Source organism: Narcine bancroftii, chromosome 1, assembly GCF_036971445.1.
Source record: "Narcine bancroftii isolate sNarBan1 chromosome 1, sNarBan1.hap1, whole genome shotgun sequence".
Taxonomy (NCBI): domain Eukaryota; kingdom Metazoa; phylum Chordata; class Chondrichthyes; order Torpediniformes; family Narcinidae; genus Narcine; species Narcine bancroftii.
In genome coordinates, this window is record NC_091469.1 from 284,710,424 (window position 1) to 284,716,423 (window position 6,000).

At 45.2% G+C, this 6,000-nt stretch overlaps 1 protein-coding gene across 8 annotated transcripts in view; it reads right to left on the bottom strand.

The window, feature by feature from the left end:
• shank2b (SH3 and multiple ankyrin repeat domains 2b) overlaps nt 1-5,045 on the bottom strand; it is a 1,183,051-nt gene extending 1,178,006 nt beyond the window's left edge. For all 8 annotated transcript variants that reach the window (XM_069902307.1, XM_069902287.1, XM_069902262.1 and 5 more), the window contains exon 1: nt 4,704-5,045. The gene's annotated coding sequence lies outside the window, so the exon portion shown is untranslated. The remainder of the gene's footprint in view (nt 1-4,703) is intronic.
• Nucleotides 5,046-6,000: the final 955 nt, after the last annotated feature.

Genomic DNA, 6,000 nt, shown 5'->3' on the forward strand with positions numbered 1-6,000 from the left:
TCACTGGCAATGTCAGTATTCATCAGCAAACATGAACAACCCCCTCAGTTTAAGGAGTATCTAAGAATCAACTATGCTGTTGAGACTGGAGTCACATTTAAGCCAGGCTAATCATGGGTAAAGGTTGTCTTCCCTGAATGACAGGTTTTTAATTGTTCATGGTCACCATTGGTTAGATGGTCAGTTCAAGGTGAAAAACTGTCGCTCTTTCGTCAGAATTAATGAGACGTTTCAAAGATAGAAGCAAGCACCACAGGAACAGGTTCTTCAGTCCACATGTCTGCGGCAAATGCGATGCATAGTTTAAACCAAAACATTGTTGCTGCACCTGATATGTATCCCCCAATTCCCTGGACATTGTGTGTCTATCCAGAAGCCTTTAAAAATCTACTACTGTACCTGCTTCCACCACTTCTCCTGGTAACCTGTTCCAAGCACCTGCGTAAAAACCTTGCCCCACTCATCTCCTTTCCTCCCCGCCATCTTAAATAAACATTCTCTAGCATTAGATGATTTTATCCTGTCTATCCTATCAATGCTCCCGTCAGAAGAGATACAGGAGGATCAGAGCCAGCACCACCAGGCTGAGGAACAGCTTCTTCCCACGGGCAATGAGAATGGTGAATGACCAAAGGAACTGCTCACACTAACCTTCTGAGACTGTCATTTGTATAAAACAATATTCATTTATTTTTGTATAGATCCTGCATATGTATTGTTTGTTGTGTGTGATGTCTGGTTGTGTGTCTGCATGTTTTTGCACTGAGGACCAGAAAACGCTGTTTCATTGGGTTATACTTGTACAATCAGGTGACAATAAATTTGACAATGCCACTCATAATTTTATAAACTATTAGGTCTTCCTTCAGCTTCCATTGCTCTAGGGAAAACACAAGTTTGTCCATTCTCTCCTTATACCTCATGTCCTCTAATCCAGACAGCATCCAGGTAAATCTCTCTGGACCCTTTCCAAAGCCTCCATATCCTTTCTGTAATGGGACAACCAGAATTTTGCACAATATTCCAAGTGCAATCTCACCAACATTGTATATGGCTACAACATAACTTCCTTGGCTTTAAACTCAATGCCCTGCTCAATGAAGATAAGAATACAATTACCCCTTGTTCACCACCCTGTCTTGGCAACTTTTAAGCACCTGTGAAGCTGAACTGCTAGATCCTGCTTTTAAAAGTTCTGCTGTTACATTTGACCTCCCAACGTACAACATCTCACATTGTCCAGCATAAACTCCATTTGCCACTGCACTGGCCATATCCATAAATGATCCTTGTGTCCTTTGATAGCCCAAGAAAAAAAAAGATGTTGTGAGAATAGGGGGAGGGAAGGATTGATTTTCCCATACAATTTTAAAAGGGCACCAGGCCCAAAATGTTGGTTACTTTTACTACCTTTGGATGCTATATGACCTGCTGAGTTTTTAAGACCATAAGACATAGGACCCTTTGGGTCTGCCATGCCATTTAATCATGAAGTGATCCATTTTCCCAATCAGCCCCACTGCTCGGCCTTTTCCCCATAATCTTCAATGCCCTGGCTCATCAAGCACCTATCAATCTCTGCCTTAAATACACCCAATGACCAGGCCTCCGCAGATTTACCACTTTCTGGCTGAAGAAATTCCTACACATTTCTATTCTAAGTGATCACCCTTCAATCCTGAACATTTCAGCATGTTTATGTATTACACTCAACCCCAGGATCTGCAGACTTTCTCATTTAACTCCAAGAATGGAAATGCTTCAGGATGTTTTATCTACAAAAGGGCAGGAGAGGTAACAAGCTCATGACTAAAGTGTGTGGTAAATGGGTGCAAAGAGGAAACTTTACTAAGCCAATATAAAACACAAATTTGGCCTAATCACAAATCTGTATCCACACTTTGGAAATGACATAGCTGTTTAGGGACACAACAGAAAAGATTTCATTGTTCCAGTGTGAGAATACTTACATTTTGGGATAGTCTTTAGAGTAGTGTCCAAAGAGAAGATTTTAATAAGAGGTGTTTCAAATCACAAAGAGTTTCAAGAAAGAGAATATATTTCCAGTCACTGGAACCAAAGGACATAGATTAAAAGGTGATTGTTCAAAAAAAAGAGATCTGTTCCCCTAACAAATCTTTAAGATTTAAAATGCACTGTCTGCCTCTTGGTGATACCGTTAGTGTGCAAAAGAAAATCAGCTTTAAAGGAAAACAACTCACGGTGAAAGAGCAGAGAAGTGGTTTGCTCTTCAAAAGAGCTAGTATTGTCACAGTGGGCCAAATGGTTTTCTTCTGTGTTCTACTGTTCCATTTCTAAAATATTATTTAAACACATAATTATATTCTATTAAAATGGTTTTAGATACCTCAAGGGTAGTTTGAAAGTACTCTCTTAGCAACAAAAGATGGCTCAAATAATTTCAATTTGTAATACATTTTACTTACGAATGTTCCCTTGAAGGAAAAGATTTTTAAAAAGTGATCTGTTTAATGTTTTATGATCATGTGGATAGATGGTAACCAAATTGCTTCCTCATTGATTTTCTGAAAAAGTGCACAGCAAACAAGGAATAGAACAAAGAAATCAACATGGCCTTCAAGTGGGCTCCTTTTGAATAAACTAATTACATGCTCACTAGTCAAATGAAAGGGGAACTGTCCATTCTTGCACCCTTTTAAAATTGCATGGGTATATTTTAGATTGGACTCAGACTGGGAGATCACTTCGTTGAGCACCCTCGCTCTACCCACTGCAACAGCAAAGCCAACCACCATTTCCACCCCCTATTATCACAATAGGGTTAGGCCCTGTGTACTGCCCACTTGCGGCCACCTGCAAATTTATATTCCATCTCCAACCAGACAGCATCAATAATCCCTCAATCTCCTTTCCTCTAGATCCCCACCTCCTTCCCTTTTCCTATCTTGCCCTGTCACTTCTCTCCTCCTTTCCTCTCACCACCCCCCCACCCCCCCCCCCCCCCCCCACTGCATTCATCTATTATCCATTAGCCTGCATTCCTCATCTTTCTGGTCAGGCCTGATGTTCCACGCTCCTGGAGAAGGGCTCAGGCCCAAAAATGTCGACTGCCTTGTGCTTTGTATGGGTGCTGAGTGACCTGCTGAATTTCTCCAACACTTCTGTGTACAGCAAAGCAAGCTTGCTGGAAGACTGAGTAAGAGGGGCCTTCAACAGAACACACATCTACTGGGGGTGTTCATTGCTGTGCCTTGGCTTTCTGCAGGGAATCATGACTTTACAATGAAAATATTCTCACTACATTTGCTCCTTTGGAGAATTAATATTTACTCTGACCCCCTGCCAACTGGAGCTGGGAATAAAAGCTACATTTAGCACTTTATAAGGGGGTCACCAGCCCTCTTTATTCGAAGACATCCACTCTTATTTGATTCACGCAGATGGGCAGAGAACCTGGTTTTGCAAGGCGCTGGCTGCAAATGACATCTCCCCACAGACCCCACAACTCAGCTTTATCCTTTATCCGACTAAAAAACAAACAAACCCCACAACCCAGTCGCAGACAATGGCATTACAGGTTCCAGATACAAGGCATTTCTTCTTCAACCTTTAACCAGAGTGGGCTCGGTTTAACTGGTGTTAACCATTCACGATATTGGTTCAGCCAACAGAACTCTCAAGGAGGGAGGCTCCAGAGATCTAGAGAGGGGCACAGAAATTCGGATGGGAACCACAGAGATATGGAGGGGATACAAGGCTATGGAGGAAGGGAGGCTCCAGATGTCAGGAGACGGCACAGAGATCTGACAGGGGCTGCAGAGATCTGAAGAGACCCCAGTTGGGGTAACAGTGATACTGAGGGGAGCTCCCGAGACGTGGAGAGAGGAGGACTGAACGGGGACTACAGATCTTGGGGTGAAAGAGTGTGAGACAAAACGAGACTAGCGAGATTGGAAGCACTCAGGGATGGGGAACGGGGGAGATTTTTTTTAAAAACCAGGAGCTGCATATCAATTCCACAATCAATACACAACAGGCGCAAACAATAGAATTTTATAGATTACGATTTAGACTAGCGGTTATTTGGCACAGGAACCCGCTGACGGAAAGGCTAGTGTAGAACATTAAATTCAGTTCTCAACAGGAAGAGTCTGGTGCCAGTTATGTGACTCTCTTTATAACTGATGTGTACAGGCTAGTGCAATTTTAACTAAGAGTGTCGGCTGGTGGGTCAAACATTCTTTAGTTACATTTCTTTTGAGAGCCTTCTAGCGGCGATTCGTATTTTAAAAAAAACGAAGCTCCCGAGCCTTTCAGGTAAACGCCGGACGCTACAGTGCGTTTTAATAGACATCTCCACCATAAAAGGTCCGCTTTTCTGGCCCAGGTGGTTGTCCAACAGATGGAAAGACCCGGTGAAATCGAGGTGTTCTGTGGGTTAGTGACTCCCCAGGCATCTCCCTAGAAGATCGGCTGTGGGTGCGTGTCACATCAGCCAGCTCGAACTACAAAGGGGTCTCGGACTTGCAGTGACAGAGGAGCCTCTTACACCAATAACCGGCTGCACTTCCTCCCCATCCTCGTCTGCTCGTTAACCGGGATCTGTCGCCAAAAAAGAAACCTGTCCACACAGCGTGTCTGTCCTGTGAGCCCGTGGCGGAACGCGGACCTCCGGCAAGCGAATGGCTCGACCTGTCCGCGAGTCTCAAAGACTGACTTACCCCGGGCTACGAACAAGCAGCGACTTTCATCAGATGTGCGGACACTTTGAAGACAGTTCAACGCGGGTGACACGGACGGCGCGAACTCCCCTTTAATCCACCTCGCGGTTCCCGAACCTGCCCCAAGCTCGTCTGGCTCGACGTTCTTCTGGTTGCACGGGGAAGGCAGCTCCACTCAGGAGGCAGGGAAGGAGGGGGGTCGGGGTGAAGGGCGAACCTCCCCGCCTGTCTGGGCTGAACACATCACCCAGTTCAACAGTTGTGAGGACCGACGAGCGATACCTTGGCTGAACTCGCCATCCCTGCTCGTTCAGTGCTCTCGGCAATCCCACAATAGCCCTGAACTGCAACCCAACCCTAACGCGTTTTAACTCTTTGCTAAACTACCATGAAACTTCACACCGTGGTTTCAGACGGGCGGCTGGTGCGGTTCAGAGGCTCGGCGCGGCAGAGACGCCTGCTAACTGTGGTGAGCTGCCACCGTTCCGAAGTGGAGTCCGATGGAGGAGTGCAGGCTCAGTGCATCATATTTTAGTAGAACGCATTTTAAGGTCATTGTTTTCATGTGAATATCTATCAATGCAAATCCCTCTCTCTCTCGCTCACACACACACACAACACTGAAACACTTGGTTCAGCTTTAATAAATGAGACAATTTTATGGGTTTCAGACAATTCTCTGGCTCGCCATTGGCACTGCTCACATCGGCGCGTCCCCGTGCCCCGCAGTGCAACTCGGCGATATTGAAAAGGTGGCTTCCCACAAAGTATCAGTGGGCAAGATTTCCACCGACTGTAGAGGTTTCTATCACCCGAGTGAGTCAGAAAATTGACGCGGTGATGTCAGATTTATTGTCAGAGTGCAACCCTGACAATATTCACATACAACCCTGAGATCCCTTTTCCTGTGGGCCAGGCAGAATTACCACTTATTGGTAGTGCAAAAAAAACCTGTACTCAATGAATGCATGTAATCAAAATGTGCAATATAGAGAGAAAAAAACTCAAAGTCCACAAGTCAGAGTCCTTAAATTGGTCCCTTATTGAGTTTGTTGTTGAGGAGTCTGATGGTGGAGGGGGAGCAGCTGTTCCTGAACCTGGTGGTGCGAGTCTTGTGGCACCGAGACCTCTTTCCTGATGGTTACAGTGAGGACAGAGTGTGTGCTGGGAGGTGTGGATCCTTGATGATTGCTGCTGTTCTCTGATGACAGTGTTCCCTATAGATGTTCTCCATGGTGGGGAGAAATTTTCCTGTGTTGTCCTGGGCTGAGTGCACTACCTTTTCTAGGGCTTTCCA